The 19,179-nt window shown below is 38.8% G+C and overlaps 1 long non-coding RNA gene across 3 annotated transcripts; it reads left to right on the top strand.

Annotated features, from left to right (window-relative positions):
- The first annotated feature begins 285 nt into the window (after nucleotides 1-285).
- On the top strand, nucleotides 286-17,941 carry LOC103094211 (uncharacterized). Of its 3 annotated transcripts, XR_008917445.1 has the most exons (8): nucleotides 286-451; nucleotides 2,815-3,001; nucleotides 10,468-10,696; nucleotides 13,778-14,582; nucleotides 14,683-14,796; nucleotides 15,439-15,591; nucleotides 16,110-16,341; nucleotides 17,265-17,941. It is a non-coding gene; the product is annotated as an uncharacterized LOC103094211 (long non-coding RNA). The 3 variants fall into 3 exon arrangements; XR_001629239.2 differs by lacking the exon at nucleotides 13,778-14,582 and having other exon boundaries at nucleotides 307-451; XR_465590.3 differs by lacking the exons at nucleotides 286-451; nucleotides 2,815-3,001; nucleotides 13,778-14,582 and adding an exon at nucleotides 8,930-9,299.
- Nucleotides 17,942-19,179: the final 1,238 nt, after the last annotated feature.

Genomic DNA, 19,179 nt, shown 5'->3' with positions numbered 1-19,179 from the left:
CCAGTCACATGCCAGAGACCACTTCCCAAGGGACATAAACAGAAAATAGGGAGCCACAGGGAATTTATACAGCAAGAAAATAACCCATAGCATCAGAGAAAAGCAGTCTAAATCCCCCTCAGATATTGTCCCTAATGCTGCCTTTTGTAATCTCTCTCCTCTTTCCTGAGCTCCAATTCTCCCTTCACTAAAATTTTTGGATTTCCTTATAAGAGGACTGTTGATACACCAGCCTGTATTTCAAGATGCCTTTCATGTCTTTAGACACAAATACTGTTCCAGAGCTCCACCTACTTGGGAACATCCTTCTTGTTGCCTGCCCCACCCCTATCCTGTGGGCACCTGCCATTGCAAAGTCACTGCCCTGACTTTCTCCACATTTCTTAACTTTCACTTTAGGTAGAACACAGAGCAATGGACCCTCTCTAGGAGATGTCCTCTGGGTGCCACGGTAAGCACTATCATGGATGTTTTGTGTGATCTTCTGCAAGCCACCTTTTGTCTTTTGGCTATTTTCTCTTTGATTGAATATGTAGATTGGATGAATGTGGAGTGGAATATAGTGGTGGGGTGGGGGAATGTTGGACTTGATAATTTCCAAAGTTCCATCCATCCTTGTGACTCCACAATATTAGGATTCCCCTCTCTCTCACTCCCTACCCCATACCTTCCCAGAGGAAATGGACCAGAAAAACATGAGTGAGAGAGGCTTTAGAGAGGAATTTCTAAGAGAGCTATGGAGGCTGGTGGGAGAGGGTTGAATCTTTGTGAATTCATGGGGGGATCCTGGTTATCAGAGCACCGATGAAGTATTAAATAAAGTGTTAGAATCAAATAATACTAGGCTCATATCCACCTTGTGACAATAATTCTGTGACTATTGGAAAATCTTTTAAAATTTCTGATACTTGTTTCCTCATCTTTAAAATTGGGATGATGAATTCTATAATGCCTCTCTCAGAATTGTTATGAGATCCATTTGAGATATTTTCTATAAAATGCTTTACAAATTCCTAATTCAAATTCAAAATTGACTACTATTATTAGGGAAAATCAACTATGAAACTCTTCTCTTCATGAGATGCAAGGCCAAAGAGTAAAATTCAGATCCTTCCAAATAAGAGCTATGACCAGGAACAGTTGATCCCTAATAGAACTTGCAATTCTTCTGACTTTGTAATGCACAAGAGGCCTCTGGACCAACAGGAGGCTAAAGGAGATTGGGGACTGAAGTCACCTCAAGACCAAGGAGATTGAGGGAACTCATTGGATAAGCAATTGAAATAATAGGGGGAAAGGGGTACTGTCCAGGACCCCAAAATGTGGTCAGAGCAAGGAATAAATGGTAGTATGACAGTGGAAGAAGCACTAGAGGGGAAGGAATTAATTAGGTCTATGGCAATGATGGGGAACTTTTGGCATGGGTGCCAGAGATAGCATGCAGAACACTCTTTAGGGGTACACAGCTACCTTCAGCACAAGCCCCCCCCCTTCCATAGTGTGTTACTAGAAAGGCAGAAGGCCTTGAGTGGAGCTGCTCCCCTCCCCCTTTCCATTGTGCCTGAGGATATTTTTTTCACATTCCCTGCCCTTCTGCCCAGAAGCCTAATGGGACTTCTGGAGGGTAAGTTGGGCTGCTCAGAGGCAGTAGAACTGGAGGGGAGCAGAGCACTCAGGCCACTCCCCTCTCCCTCTCTGCACTCATTGAGGATATTCCTCACTTCACCTACCACTCCACCCAACAACCCAATGAATTATACCTTGTGTAAAGGGTAAGGTGGCAGGGCAGGACACAGCACTTGGTTTCTGGGGAAGGGCAGGCAGAGCACTTGTTCTGAAGGGGGTTGGAGGTGGATCTCAGCACTCCATCTCTAAGAGGTTTGCCATTACTGATCTAGGAAATAATCATTCCCATATTAACTAGTAGTTGCCAGATTAGTCCATGTGAAGGCTCAGTTCCCACTGACACATGGGGCTGTTGTTTAAGAACAGGAAGCATATTGAAAGCATGGAACTCTTTCTTGGACTTCCATTTCTCCTCTTCTGGGCTAGGGTGATTTTCATCTTTTGAACTCGGGTCTCTCTTCTGGCTTCTAACTCCATTCAGGATCAAAGATCATAAGAGGAAGAGGCAGGAACCTCAAGAGTCTAAACTGAAATGGGAAGGGGTGGTTCAGTACCCAAGCACAGGTTATACCAAAAAGCAGCTCTGGGGAAAGCTTTCTTTTCACCTTAGAGTGGATGGCTAGAGGATTCATCTCACCCAAATAAACCATACTCCACCAAACACACACACACAGGATTGCCACTGATGTTGCCTCTTCTGGAAAGAAAGAGGGTATATTATACCCATTTGTAAGCATATGAGCCTCACTTTATAGCCCTGTAAGGGAACACAGACTCCTCCTCATTAAAGGAAACCCTGGTCATCACCCCAACGCTAAAACAAACTAAGGGAGCATTGTACGGAGTTCTACCTCCCTGCCTTACCCCCAATAAAGTCTTGTCATTTCATATTTTCTCCCAATTCACATCTCCAAGCCCTTTGCAAGCTGAGGAAAGGAAAAACTAAAGATAGCTGTACTGACATCCCACTTCCCCCATTCCCTAAGAGAAAGAGCTATCTTTGACATTCTCCCCAGAGAGTGTCTTTTTCTACCTAAACTCATATTAGTTAATGTTCAGGAGACTGGTTTAAGAATGCTTCCTTTTCTTCCAGTCTCATAAAGCATCTTCTGTACTTTTATCTCTGGGACTGATGCTCTTGGGCCTGCTTTTCACAATCTTCATCCTTCTATCCCTTTCTCTTTGCAGGAACCATGTATGAAGAGTCATAGGCATCCTTTTCCAGTGTGTATGGACTCTTAGACTAAACTAATATGAAAAATATCTGCATGGAAGAGAGAATCTAGCCTATATGCTTCTTTCTCAGGACCTTCTTGTGTCTCCAAAGAAAGTTACTCCATGCTATTACTGGTAGCTGCCTGATCCCAGAAATCCAGTAAGTATGCCTATCCTATTTAATGATTTCTCACCACCCCATCACAAACATTCACATCTTATGTTCTTGCCCAAAGACATTGGCTTTTCTATGTTCTTCTTACATTTACTGATCCTCTTTGATTCTGTCCCTGTCCCTATGACTATCTTCCCATCTTTATCCCTGCCAAAAATACTGTAATTTTATATACTTATTACAAACAGTTCAGCAGTTAGAAACAAACAGTTCCTATCACATTTAATGACACCTTTTCCCCCTCAAAAATACTGACTCTCTGTGTTACCATCACCTATGTCCTTCCTCTTCTCTTCTGTTTCCTCCCAGGTGTGATGAAGACCATCAAGCCATAGAGCTCTATTTTCTCACCTTTTCTAGTTTCCTTCCTCCTCATTGAGATGCCCACATTGACCTCAAGTAAGGCTGTTTGCTCTTGGCAATTGCCTAAGCCTATAAAACTTGGTCCTGAGGTTCTGTCCTTTCCTCCTCATGCTCACTTATTGCCCAGTCCATTCTCTTATAACCAGAACTACCTCCAGGCTCTTTCCTGTGTCCTTTCTCTTTCCTCCTCCTCTTCCTGCTGACATCTTCCTAACCTACAGTGCCTCATTTCACATTTGGATAATGCTAACATATGGCAAACCTGGATTTCACCTCAGCATATAATTTCAATAATTTCAATAACTTGGAGGAATAAAATGAGTCATGGTTCTTAGCTAGAAGGGTGGGGTAATGATGATTCATGAAAGGTTTAAAGTGGGATAAAAAAGATTTGGAAAAGCAACCATGGAGAGAAGGAAGGTTGAACTTTTATCGAAATGTAAAATGATTACCTTTCAGTAGTAAGGACACATTTGAGGTCATATACCACAAATTTGAAGTGCACCTAATTAGCCCAATTTCATTATTATCTCCACTTTCATTCAACATCAGTATATAGCAGATAAGGAAGCAAAAAGTGGGAGTCATCCAAGACTGAGGCATGACATATTAAGACTGCAAGAGAATGAAGAGTAAGGGATTTAATAGAAGAGGATATTGCCAACTTAAACCTATTCACTAAGAGGTCAAAGTGGGGAAAGGAGAAGAGTGTGGCTAGTACTGGGGTAATTTCCTAAAAGACAATTGAGGGTGAGAAAGACTAGGGACCATCACGTGAATGAAGAACAATTTGGAGAGTTGCAAAGCAGAAGGAGATATGAAATTACAATGGAATCTGATCAGATAAGGGCATCTCAGAACTTATAAACTGCTGTGGTCAGGGTCCAGCCTCACTTGCAACTCCAGGGTTCCTGACAGGTGGCAAACAATCTGTCAAAATAAATAAAATAAAATAAAATAAATAACAAACAGAAGGCAGCTTAATCATTATGGCCATGGGACTGCGTTGTATCTAAGAACTGCTCCACATTCCCAGGCCTGGGATTTATTTTTATACCCATTTTCTTGGCATTCAGGTATACAGAATTAAGGAGAGATAATTGGGAAAGTGATACATTAACTTTTAAGAAATCACTTGATTAACATTCTAAATTTTTGTATTGTGATTGCAGACAGAATAAGTGATTTTTCACAGGTGGCTTACTAGGGAGTTTGAGTTACTGATTTGTGTAATTGAATTACTGAGGCATATTGAAGCTTAGTGTACCTGTACTGTACTGTACCTGTACAAATTGTATGGGCCTCTATGATTGATTTGTGTACTGGCTTTGTGAGAAAGTTTTGGGCTTGGCCTGCAGCTGTGGTTTTGCTGGGAATTATGTACCTAATTAAAAGTTAACCCACGATTGTCTTTTGGGATTGGGTTTGCGGGTCTGATCTTTTGGTGATGTTTTGAAGAATTAGGGTACAGGTGTTTTGCTCTTGCATTATTTCTTTTGAGACTAGGGGGAATAATAATCATGTCAATTCATAGGTAAGGGGCATTGATGAAAGAGGTCATGTAAAGGGAATAGAGTGGGCAGTCACATCTCGCCAAGGACCACTCTGTGGCCTCCCCAGTTACCATGCATCACTCTGTCAAGGCATCATGGACTGATGGCCCCAGCATACCCCCCATTTTTTAAAAATTTTTGAGCTGAAGAGACTTCAGTTTAATTTGGACTTTTCGAACGGTAGACCCTAGGTATTGGATGAGGACTGGAAAGCAAAAAAGAATAAGAAAAAATAAGACAAGAACAAATCCACAAGCAATAAAGATATGGATAAAATCACCTTTGGAGATAAAATGAATTAGTGATGAATGAGGCTGAATAAAGGGAGGTACCAGAGTGACTGATAGTCATGATTTGTCTGTGTAGTGTGAACTCCTTGTAGGGAAGGTTGCTAGTGATACAATGAGTTCAGTGATATCCAATAAGGGGTACGATGAAGGGTTTAGGATGGTTTAAACTGTTGGAAATTAATTGTAGAGCATAAATGCCCGAACCATTGTACCAGTCAATAGTCATATTAACAGGAAGCATAATAAATGGTGGTTATTTAACAACAAATACAATGATAGCAGGAATGGAGGGATTAAGTCAATTTCTTAAAAATACATAGCAAGAATTTCTATAAGTCGTGGGGGAAACATATTGTACAATCAATGCATGAGCTTGAATAGGTTTGGAACTTTTCTTGTCACTAGAGCACAGCAATACAGAAAGGGGAGAGAGAAGCTATGAATTTCTACAAAGAAAAATGAGTAATGGGAGATGAGGGGCTTTCAATGGCAGAAATACCAGGGAATACAGATAAAATGGCTAACATGGCAAGAATTAAGGTGGCAGTGCAATCAGGAGGCATAAATTGTTGCTTATCCATTCTTTGTTTTGCTTGGGCTGAAAGTGTCCCAATTTGTTCCCAAGTTGGTAGAACATCTTGTTGTTTTAGCACAGTCTCTGTATCTGCATTCTCCCAGGCTTGTTTTTGGGATGGGAGTCATGGCAGGAATCGGTGAATCCTTCTGGAATCCAAATGTATATGGGAGTACCTGGGAGGAAAACACAAACAAATTCTTGCTTGCAGAAGAGGGCTGGGGCTACCAATGATTAATAATGATACTTTTCCAATTGACCTTTTGTCACTCTTTTTTAAAATTTTAGATTAATTTGAAATTAGCAAGAGCTTTGAATGTATGTGTTGGGCCATTATCTATTTTGAAGGTTTGGGAGATGCAGAGAGCATATTGCTTCAGTAGTATGAATAGAAGTAAAAATTTGATTAGAAAAGTTATCCAATGATACACAGATGGGCAGGATTTAATATCTATTCCAAATAGCAATTAGTAATATTGATGAAACTTTAGTTGAATTTTCTTTTCTTCTTTATGGATCTTGTTTCTCTGGACTCTGTGATCTATGTGCTCCATGTTGCTTTGGATATGTCCGTTAATTAAGAAAAATTTTGGTGGAACCAACATATTATGAAATAAATTCTTTTACTTCAGGAGATCTAAAATTTCCTGAGGACTTAACCTTTTATTTAAACATTTTGATTATCTTTCCCTTATAAATAACTAAATTATATTTGTAACATTTAGTTGTAGGCCAATCAGAATCTCAGTAATGGAAGGAAAAAGATTGTGTTTAAAAATATACATGCATAGACTAAGCAGTAAAATCAATAAAAGCAAGATATAATGGATGTGGTTGTTATTGTTATTATTTTCTGGAACAAAAACTCTACCCATTATCAATAATATTCCTATTCTAATCATTGTCATAATTTGGAAACAGGTTGCTTGCATGTTTATATAACCTAGCAATTGTTAAAATATTTACCTCAAATAGGTGTAAGATTCTCACTCACTTTGCTACATAGAAGCTTTATTTATATACTTGTCCCTATAGTGATAAAAAACTATCCTATCCTATCTTAAAGTCTATTTAAAATTAGTATGATAGAACATTTTAGTGTTCTCTCTAAGAATTCTCTTTACTATAGTAGGAAGAGGGAGGGGTAACAGGTTTACTCAAAAATTAAAATAAAATCTTTAATAGTATTAGTTTAAAGTCATAGGATTATTGTTTTCAAAATTATATGTGGATTCCCATACATGTAGGTGGATAATGGAATCCCTTTTCCCAAAATCAATGAAATAATTTGTAATCAAGAACTGCTTCTGTTTACCAGCTAGTGTATGATGACTTAAGTCTAGCTGTGGGGACAAAGATGTAGCAAGGTTATGAATATTTGTATCCTAGTAATTCTAAACAATTCCTTTGAGGGGTTAATGTACTTAACTTTTCAAAATATGATCTTAAATTTATATCATGAATGTATTATGGTTCACACAAAAGCATTTACAGAAAAAACTGACGTGTTGATATATAAAAAGTAATCTAGATATTTTTTCAAAAGTTTATCCTAACCACTTGAACCATGTATTTCAATTCTAATATATTCACATTAGCATCTTAAATAGTTAATCCACTTATTCATAAATCATTACATTTTTATTTTTGTTTAACGAACTGTAATATATCAATTGTTATTCAAAGGAAGGCATGTTCCCTAACCTGAGCTTCTTTAGGATTCTTGATTTATAGTTTTAACTTTTGCTATTGTATCACATAGCCAAATTGTGCAGTTTCAATTAAAAAACTTTTATTCCTGTCTGCTTCCAGAAAAGCTCACATTTTTACTTAATAGTAGCATATAGAAATTATAACATTTAGGCATACTCAAATAAACTCTTAAGATTCCTGTTACTTCTTTAAGCCTTTGGTGTAATATATCCTATTATCAGATCAAGATTTATTCCAGCTATCAGCTAACCTCTCAGGTTTTTCAAATTATATTTCTAAAGTTTAGATAAGGTCACTAAAAACTTTTATATGTTTTAAATATTTTGTTTTATTGGTCCCTTAATATAAATGTAAAATAATTGCAAGCACTTTTGTTCTCCTTCCTGTACCTGAGGAAGGGGATAAATTACTTTTGGAACATTTCCAAGACAGTAACTGCTTGACTGCCCTTGTAGTCTGAGAAGATCTTTCCTTTTTTTTTTTCCAATCCTTTTTTAACACTTTAGTTACATGTTTTTAAAATCTTGATATTAAATCATTCTCTATATATTAATTAAAATCAACTTTCAAATTCACTTTGTTTAAAGTTCCCTACCATTTACTTAAGATTCCAGTTTTCCTTTCAAACTTCTGCTCCAAGCAGAATAAAACCTTCATTTTTAATTTATATTATTCTTACTATAAATAGGGGAAAGGCAACTACCTTTTACCTATAGTTAATAGCCTAATAATGAATCATATTTGACTTCTGGACTGGTCAAATTTCCTTTGCCAATTGCCCCATACACAATATGCATAAAATTAATTTTCTTCACAGCACAAATTCATACATATTTTGTGTACATCTATTATGATATGTAATTTATTTGAATATTAATTTTGAATTTATTTTCAATAGATTTGAATAGATATGTTTCTTCTCATTCATAGTACATATATTCCCAATCAAGTATAACATTGTTCAAAACTTCGAACATAAGCCATAAATCACATACTTAACAATTATGCAAATTCACATATTCTAATTACCAGTTCTGAACTTCTAAAATCTCAATGCTAACATGCAATCACTTCTTGCTATCTTTAAAGGACATCTCATTTTGAAATTCAACATTTAATTCTTAGGAAAAATTCTCCACTATAACTGTTGTCTGACTGAATTTTACACATAAATATCTTATGTTTTACTAAGCAATCAGTATGGTTTTTTGCCTTTTAAAAAGGAAAATTCCTTTTGAGTTCTGAACTTATTGCAATTACTATCTCCTATCGGTCCTAGTGTTGATAAACAGACACTGGCTTGAACAGAATTGAATTTAGCTAACATATCACTTCTAACTGAAACACACTCATCACCATAAAATTCCAATCATCAAAGTACATTCTCAGACTAATTAGCAGTTTTCCAAGGTTACCTATATAGATCTTTTATATCAAATCTCAGAGAATAGGCAATTTTGGGGATAAAAGTTCCCTTTGTGTGTTCCAAATCATTCTTTCTCTCTTTCTTTTCTGGATGGGCCCTTTCCAAAACAAAATGAGAGAAGATTTATGGAACATAAATTACCACTTTTCAGCAGAAGGCTTTGAAGCAATTTTTGTAAATGACCAATTAAGGAAACACAAACACAAAACTTATGACAGAGACATGAATGGAGTCACACAAAACAAACATTAAACACATACTAAAGGAAGCATGCTTTTAACAATTAATTGTTTACTCAAGATCTTGAGGAAGAAACAAAAAGGAAGAAGAAAGAATGAAAAAAACCCATCTTGCTGTTTCCAAGGTACTATCCCTTTAAAACTGGGAGAGGTGAAAATTTTTTGGCTCCACAAGCCTTATTTGAAAAGGCAGGTGACAAGAGGTTGAAAATGGACTTTTCTCTGCTAAAGCAGAGAATCTGGGGGTCATGGAGGGGGACCCCTCATTCGTGACCATTCACTCCTCTTTCCCTCAGCTGGGGGGATTGCTGTTGGTTGTCTAGCTGGAACGGGGATGTTATAAGATTTTAAGTCAGGGCTAACTTTTTCTTCTAGGTCTAAATCTATCGTCCTTACATTGGGGAACCACAGACTGCAATTTTAAATAAACTCCAAGAACTTAATCAGCTGTGACTTGCCCCCAGCAATAAACATAGAAGCAGTACATTTACAGACGTCAGTGTATGATCATTTCTCTCTATGACTTAAGTAGGGTAGAAGAGTAACTGGTCATGAGGAATGAAGAAGTTGAGTAATTAGGAGTTTGGAGTCAGTTAGGAGCCAGCCTTCTCTGACACTTGGAGAGGACAGTGGAAACTTTTTGATCTCTGGGTCTGGAAGATGGCTGATGATATTTGAAGATAAAAAGAAGAGATATAAGAAAACTAAAACTGAAGAAGAGAAACCTTTCTACTAAATAGATTTTACTGAGTGCTTTTCCCTGAAGAGCCACAGGGGGAAGTAGAGACCTAGTTTGTCTGAGAACTGACAGCTAAATCTTTTAAGTTGGGCAGACATAGAGCTGCTTTCAAACTGTAAAAAATTTAATATATATTTAAGGTTCATTGTTTTGGAAATAGGCTAAGTAAGTTAGAGGGTTGCTTTACTCAGATAGTGTAGTCTAGTGCAAGTCTGATTTATCAGACAAGAAGATGCTCCTGGTAGAAAAGTTGGGCGGTGTTTTATTTAGAAGTAATGCTAGTTATTAGGGATTATATAAGATATCTCTTAACCCTTTTCCTCCATTCTATTCCTCTACCTACTACTAAGAAGAAATAAATACACTTCATTTAGTAAGCTGCCTCAGTCCTTCACTCCACCATCTGTGTAGCAATTTGCCTCCAATTTTAGTCTGATCACTATGTGTTTTGATAATCATTTATTACATTTGACATAATATAGGAAATGAGTCTTATTAAAAAGCCTGATATAAACATATTTTAAAACAAGTATTATCTTCTTTTATTATACTAGCTAAATGCCCTATAATTGCCAATCCAACGAAATCCAGCTCAACTCCAACAAAAACTTAGTCAAGTCCTCATCTCCAACCAGGATTCTCTGTAATCTCTTCAGAAAGTCTTACCAGCACAGAATCAATCACCAACACCAAAATCCAAGGCAGAAGAATCCCTCGAACACAGAAGACCTACCAAAGTAGAGACACTAAAGCAGAAGTCCTCCTTCAATAAGAGCCACCAAGGTACTAAAATCCCTCCAAGGTAGTGGAAGTAAATCAGAATGCCCTCAGCTGGCTTTTATAAATCCTTTCCTCCACCTCACTCTCTGTCTCTCTGCTTTCTCCTTACTTTCAATGTGGGCTGGTCTATCACATCTCAGGAACCAATCAAAGTCTCTCAATTTGCCTGGCACTGCAGTGGGGAGGGGGGGCAGTGCTTGTGGTCTTTTAGGACTAACTAAGTGTGAATGACTAAGTAAGTGTGAACTCTCTTTGTTAAGTAGGGGTAATTCAAATTCCAATTGATGAACAAAATAGACAAAGGGAATAAAAAATCCCCACTCACAGGGTGAAGTCCTCTCAAGGAGATAGGAAAAGGATACCTAGAGCTGAAGGCACAATGTTATTCTCCTTCCCCAAGCCAAGAGACCAAGCTGGAGGTCTGGTGGAATGACCAGGAGAGAGCTCACTGATATGGTCACTTACAAAAAATTGAAAGTTGAACATGATAATGCTAAAGCCCCTAATCAGTTCTGAAAATCTCTTGTCAATCAATTAAGCCTGCCTTTCACAATCAAAAGGTAGAATTCTGTACCTTTTGAATAACCATCATACTGTGATCATATAGTTGACTACACATAGTGAAAATGAAAAAGAAAAATGTTAGTTGCTTCTCCATGGGAACTTCTACCCTCCAACCATCTCCCCAGATCTGGTCCCACTCACAGGCAGTGAGATTGAAGTCTGGGGTTACATTTCTAGGAGCTTATGGAAGAGAGCTAACTCTCCTTTCATTTTACCAGCTGATGGGATTTTCAGTAGTTGTTGCGCCCATCCCCTCTAGTCCTGATCTCCATGTGCCTCAGATTTAGAGAAGCACTGATCATAGTCCCAGTTCTTCTTCTCTAAACTGGTCAGAAGAAAGAGTCTTGGGCTCAAAATAGCTCCAATCCCAAAATATCAATCTGATCACCAAGCCAGCTCGATACCCTTGCCACACGGGGCAGTTTCAAGATGTACAAAACCCAAGAGCACAATAGAGATTGATTTCTTTTATCTAGAGATACTATGCTTAACAGATTAGACTTGCCTTTAAACAGTAAAGAATAACTTAAAGGGAATAGGAAATTTTCATTTGAAGTCTCTGTCCAAAATGATGAAAGTTGAGAATAGGCAGTGGGAAAAGAAAAAAAAAAGATAATTCTTCAGTCACCTGGATTCATGACAAGACATAACATGGATGTCCACTGAGAATCAGGCTTATCTTCTACTTTGGTGCTGTCATGCCAGTTATTTGAGGTAAATGACCTTGGCATCACTAGTGCCGAGCTCAACACCCTCTGCCACCTCTGCCAGGACAATGTCTGCCTGTCCAACTCTCACCCTCTCAAAGCTCTTGAAAGACTCATTCAAGCTATCCCTGGTGTTGCAGCATTCTCATCTGTTCCCAATATTTCCCCAAGCAGGAAAATGGACAAAACTCCAAATGCCAGAATTCTCAAATAAGTTTTCAACTATTTTATCCCATGAAATCTTCAACACTGCTGCCAACCCAGAGAGGGATAAGATACACCAATACTTTCTTTTTTGTTTCTCTAGGCCTAATTCAGGGTTGAGTAGGAAAATCACTAAAAACTGAGAGCGGAGTGTACAGAGATTGTCCTTTTTTCCTTCCTGTAATCTTCCAAGTCATTCAGTTTCTCATTACCTAACAACTCTACCAGGAACCACTCTTGGTTTCTTTTCTTCACCTCTTTTTTCTCTTTCCATTTCTTCAAACACCCCATATGGAGTCACTTTTTTGATGTTTCTACAATTTCAGACAATTATACCAAACAGTCTCTGAAGTCACTATCATCTGGTAGGCTTACAAAGCTGCAAATGAATTTGTCATTGAATGAATCAAGAATGGTGGAATAGACTTGACCTGATTTTTGGTATGACATGATTTTGAATACTACCTCTTGGTAGCATGAGGTCATTCATTATTAGGCCCTTCTGTTCCGTCAGAGCAGAAACAAGGTGTAGTTGCACTCTGAAAAAATATAAACTAGCATGCTCTATTGAGGTGCTATTCTGGTGTGGGAAAGGAGTTAACAGTTCTCGGGTAATGGCAAGAAAATTAATGCTGAGTAGGTCAGGGATAGTCCATCATGAAGCATGTGTTCAGACAAGATTTGTCTTCTTCTTTTCCAATGCCAATTTTGTAGGTTTCAACAGAAGGGATAAAACAAAGAAGTTGGAAGACTTAGAAGAAGTAATAGAAAAAGGGGAAACCAAAAAAGAAAAAGGAAGTAACAAAGGAGACATGTAAAAGAAGCATCATTTAGTTCAACTCTAGTGACCTAGCCTAGATGTGTCTTCACATGTACAGTTAGTAGAAGGTACAAAAGACAAGAAGTACCCAGACTGATTTGACTGAGGAATGCTTTGGGCTTTCAAGTACATTGATAGGATACATCATTCTAGTAAGGATGGGCCATGGAATATGTCATGGAATAATGGAAGAGGGTGCAGAAAGTTGAGAGTAAATTTAGCAACAGAATAGATTAGCTTGATGTGGTTTTGATGTAGGAAGTTACTGATAATCTGATGTAGGAAACTGTTGCATTTATTTATCATATACATGATTTTTACCTAATAATTTAATGAGAAAAATATCACTGGCATCAATATTATCCATTTGAACCCTTTCACATGCAGTGGGCCATAAAACATAGGTTGGGGAATGAGATTATGAACACAACAGAATTCAGAAGGGGGTGAGTGAGATTTCTCATAGTTGGAGCCAGAAAGATCTGGGTGACTCTGGTCCAGTCTCCTCATTTTGCTCATATGAAAAGCAGGGTTAATAACATCTTATACCTCATAGAATTATTGTGAAGAATCCAGTGAGAACCATTCAATTGAATAATCATTTATTAAGTACCAATATGTGCCAGGCACTGGCCTAAGCACTGGGAAAGGGAGATAGGAAGGAAGGAAAGAAAACAAGGAAAGAGGGAATGTTGTTTTTCAGTTGTTTCAGTGCTATCTGACTCAGTGTCTCCATTTTGGTGTTTTCTTGGCAAAGATATTGAAGTGTTTTGCCATTGTCTTTTTCAGCTCATTCTACAAATGAAGAAATGAGACAAACAGAGGAACTGAGGTTCAAGTGATTTGTTCAGGGTCACACAGCCCAGATTTGAACTCATAAAGATGATTCCAAGCCCAGTGCACTATTCACTACACCACTTAGCACCCAACTATTTGCCTAAAGCTGTTATAAGTTATCTCCCCCATTAGACTATGAGGTCCTTGAGACCAGAGATTGTCTTTTACCTTTTTTTAAACACTCCCTGTTTAGCTCAATGCCTGGCACTCAGTAGTTATCTGATATATCCTTATTAACAAACTGATCAACTGACTCCCCAAAATATAAAAAGCAGCATATCTTCATACATGTCACATTAACATTTTCTTTGTAGCTCCCTCTGTATAGTCAGTAGAAGGTTAATGGGGTTTAAGAGGAAGAAATTGTAGGTGATAAATAGGTTCAGGGAATGAAAGAGGGAGCAGTGGGGACACAATGATGGGGCAAGTGGTTGGGAAGCCTGGAATGTGTGGTAATAACCAATGTTTTCCCAATGCTCAGCCACATCTCCATCCTCCTTCTTTAGCAGGGCCAAAGATTTCCCTCTCCTCTGGGAAGATTTCCCTATAATTGACCTTCTATTTGGGGAGTGAATTCCCAAAGACTATATGGAAGGGCTTCTAGATTGCTTAGTGGATAGAGCACATTGCTTAGTGGATAGAGGACCTGGGTTCAAATCTGGTCTCAGACACTTCCTAGCTGTGTGACCTTAGGCAAATTGCCTAACCTTAATTGCCTAGCCCTTGCAACTTTTCTGCCTTAGAATTAAGACAGAAGGTAAGGGTTGAAGCAAAAAATACCCATATGGGAAGCCTACTCCTGTGCTTGGCCAGAATGTGCTCGTTAGTTGCCTCTCAGTTATCATGATGTATTTCAGGTGTGGAAGAGGAGATATCAATGGATCCCCAGGTGGCCAATATATTGAGGGGCACCATTAGTGTGTGGATAATGTCATTTACATTGTCTATATATGTCGCCTTCGACATCAGAAGTAAGTATAGAATATATAAGTAAGTCATGGTTCCTGAAACTTATGGGCCAGTATGAGTAGAGAAGGTTTAAGAATATGAGCACTCATTGCTACCACCCTAACCATAATCCGTTTAACCCAACAATAGCATCTGTAGCCTCCATGATAAATACCATTTGGAATCTTCAGGGGGGTTACCCATAAGTTAGTTATAAAATAATATAGATAGAAAAGTTATAGGAATACTATATGTATCACATTTACAATTAGAGTTCTTCTTTCCTTGAGAGTCTGTGACTAGAGCTGAGGTATTTTCTCTCAACCTCTGCATCCTCCCACTACTTCTCCTTCTTTCCCAGTGGATGGTTGTCTCTATCTTCTGGAATGTCCCTTGTATGAGAAAACATGGGTGCAAAAAGTAGTAATGAGCTGTCTTTGGGGTGATAGGATCACCAAAGATTCACATGTCTTTAATTCAGTTCCTTTTATTTATCTTCAGTTGAGAGAGTTGGGACAGTGGTCATCTTCTATGAAACAGATTTAATTAGAGAAAACTCCTACTAGGAGTCTTTTGGAGTGCCTGAGTCCTTTAGTCATAGTTGATAGTCCAGGCGGTTAAGGGGCTGAGTCATTATAGCCTTGACTTTGGGTGTATTCTTTCAGATAAATGGCAACACTTAGAGAAGAGAAGGAAAAGAAAAGAAAAAATAAATAAATGGTCCTTTTACTGGCAGCTGAATGGGATACTGGCAGTGACTTCTTCTATTGATCTGGGTGCTTTTATTTGTTACGTCTGGACAAAACATGGTTGCCCAGGTAACTGGAACCTGGGAGCATGGGTGAGGGGAGGGTAATTAATGATTTATTGGGCAATCCTCATGAAATTCTCCCTCACTGGGTGTCCACTCCCTCTCCTCATTCTGTTGGTACTAGAATTGATGAACAATCCTGAACCCCAGTATCTTTTTCCTTCTCAAAGACAGACAACCCTCATCCCAGGTTCCCCTAGCAGCATATGGATCTCTCTTCTTCTGTATAGTGGTCCATTTATGACTTGAGGAATTGGGCAGAGATGTGTGTGTGTGTGTGTGTGTGTGTGTAGGGGGAAGAGGTTCCTGAGAATTTGCCCTGAGGATGGATCATGTTGTATAAAATGTGGTGTGTTAGATAATCCAAAGGTTGTGGAGAAAGCCACCTGTGGGCCATGTCTGGGGATAGGGGAATGGACAAGAATTTCCAACCATTCTAGAGGAGAACAGTAGGAAGGGAAACTATATAGTCTACTTTGCACCAGTTTCTAACAGGTGATAATCTTTTTTTTTTTAACTCTTCAGGGTTTTTTTTTGTGGATGATTGGATGAACTGGCTTGTTTGGACTGTTATAACAGTCTTCACGATGATCTTAATAATAACACTTTTGAATATGCGTGTGGCTTTTTTTTCCTTCTTTATGATGCTGCAGTTTTCAGTGAATATCAGCAATATAGACAATATTATCTTTTTTCTTCCGATGCTAAGGATGTTTTTGGCCTACTATCAGTGGTGGTTCCTTCTCCAATGATTCAGGTAACTGGGGCTTGTCCAGTAGACCAGGTGAGATAATGTGAATGGTCAGATGGCCCTGGGGAAGTAATTGAGTAATCCATGTCTTTACCCTGGGGTATAAAGATGCTCAATTTGGGAGGGAATGGGAGAAGGTTCACAAACTGAGGAAGGAGAGGGCTCAAGGAAGAAGGTGAGGAAGCTTAGGACTTGGCCTGGAGGAACTTAGGGAAGAAACTGTGGGCTGTAACAAAAAAGCAAGATCATGAAACCTTTTCTCTTCATCCCTTCTTCCTCTCTTCATTTTTTTTCTTTGTCTCCCTCTACCCTCCTTATTTCTTCTTATTGCTCATTTTCTTCTTCCTTCTTTCTGTTTAGAATTATACTAGTACGCAGGACTACCAAGGTGCATCAGGACACTAGCAGAACAACTATAAAGACTGTGCCCCTCACTCCTTCATTCTTTCCTGGGGTTAAATGGGACACTGCTGCTTCCCATTTTCTGTCCTTTGTCCTTTATAGTACCAGCTCATTCACAACCTCACCATCCCTCCAATCCACAGTGCTTTATGATAGTCAGGCTCCTCTCCTGGAAAAATTTCCCAAAGTGAACAGAGACCTGCACTTTTCTCCCCACTATTTCAAGTAAACTACTGAGCTCAGGATTCATGCTATTGTCTTCAATCTACCTCAGCAGTGGAGCCTGGAGTGGTTGTGCCCAAAAGACTTCCTTCAAGCAACATATACACCTTATGTCCCCACCCCTTCCTCCCCCAATGACTTAGCCTCGGTTGCTAGAACTTTTTGTTAGGATTCTGTTTCCTCCCTGCTACTCCTTTCAGTCTTCCCAGAAAATATTCCTCCGGTGTCCTTGTCAGAGCCAAGACGTCTGAACACATCTAAAGATAAATCCCAAGAAATATTAGGTCTCATGTTTTTTTCCACAGGCACATTCTGTTTTACCTGTCACCATGGGTACAATGAAACCAGCATCAACATGGAGCACCAAATATCCCTGAAACCTGTCATGATGGAACCTTTGCTGCCTGATCTATGAGGATCTCCTGAGTCACAGACTTTATTCTTTCTCACCTTAACTTAAGACTTGCAATGAAGAGACAGTGAGCCCAAAGAAACTAAGTCTTTCATTTAACACCCAAGACTACAGAATAAACAGAAGGTTCTTCAGGCTATTAAACTACTCTTTGTAAATGAATAAAAACATTGGTGTATACATTGTAGGGTCACTGAGAGCCAGTTCATGATACCTCTGGCAGAGGACAGAATGATGGGATTTATTTGAACTTCTTGTTCACACACAGTTCTAATTTCCTCCTTTAAGTCTTTATGTTTTGAAAGCTTGCATTCCAAGTAGCTCAGATATCATGAGTTTTCAATGTGATGACTTCCATTAAAATTGTTCTTAATTTTACATATAAGTTATAACCATCATCCCCAAACCACAGAATTTCAGAATTGGGAGACATGGTCTGGAATCAAAATGACCTTTGTTCAAATTGGGCCTGAGTTACTAGCTAAGTGACCCTGGGCAAGTTGCTTAACTTCTGTTTGCCTCCATTTCCTCAACTTCAAAACTGAGCTAATAAAATCTTTGAACTTACAAGGTTGTTTTGAAGTTTTAATGAGATAATATTTGTAAAGTATTTAGCAGAGTGCCTGTTTCATAGTGTTATGTGGTAGTAGTCTCTTGGTAACCGAGAATGACGATTATCTTTGTGTGTTTTCATCTATGATAGATGAGTGTGCACAAAGACACTTGTGCGTGAAGGAGATTTAAGTGGAAAAGTCGATGCACAGAGACAGTCCCACTCTCTCGGCGTTGGAAGCCTGGGTCCAGTGTCATGGAAAGTCGTTACACCTGGAGACTTCCTCAGCTGCATTGGATGGCTATGTTGTCTTTTGTGCTCCAACACGCCCTAAGCACTCCACAGTGCTTTGCTGCGTTGCCATCTCAGCCGTTGAACCTTCTTATTGCTTTCTTCCATCTGTTCCGCCAAAGCAGTCTTCACATGCTGGGTGGGCAGAGACCTGGTTCACCAGGGGTCGACGACCCGATGGCTACACTCACAAGGTTAGCCCGCCTGTCGAAGCCGTTGTCCGGGGTGTGGCCACTGCCGCATGCTACAAGTGAGAGCAGGGTGTCAGGTGGGGGTCAGTGAGGGCATGACAAGCCCTCCATACTAGAGATACTACCCCTCTCTGAACACCCATAGTAAACATATGAATTCTATTTTTTTTACAACCTCTCAATTTTTTGGCCCCATGGAACAGAACTAGGAGCAATGGATGAAAGTTACTTTTTTTAAAGCCAATTGAGGTTTTATATCAAGAAAAACTTCTTAACAATTAGAGCTCTCCAAAAGTGGAGCTAGATGACTTGGTTGAACTGTGTTCCTTCTCACTAGAAATATTTGTTCAAAGACTTATGTGTCATGCTGTTATGCAGATTCCTTTTCAGGTATAGGTTGGACTCAATGGCTTCTGAGGTACTAAATCTAAAATTCTATAATTGTATTTTGTGGTCTAATCCATACCTGAAAAGGAAACTCCAGGGAGAAATTCCTCATAAGTACTCAACTGCTGGAAACCCTGCAAAGGACATGTTCTTCACTTAGCCAGACTCAGACTAGTTCATGTTTAGTATTGGGAAAAATGGGATTATTCAACACTTAGCCAAAAGATTTATTTAGCCACAGCTGGATAAGAATATTCAAGGAGATGGGCATTGAGGATACCTTGAATTGATTAATCTGAGATCTCTTCTACCTGAGTTGTCGATTGTTTTCTACCACTGAAGTATGAGATAGACAGAGATGCAGGGAGATAAAGAGACAGAGAGAT

This window comes from Monodelphis domestica, chromosome 3 (genome assembly GCF_027887165.1).
Source record: "Monodelphis domestica isolate mMonDom1 chromosome 3, mMonDom1.pri, whole genome shotgun sequence".
NCBI classification, from domain to species: domain Eukaryota; kingdom Metazoa; phylum Chordata; class Mammalia; order Didelphimorphia; family Didelphidae; genus Monodelphis; species Monodelphis domestica.
This window is presented reverse-complemented; position numbering and strand designations above follow the sequence as displayed.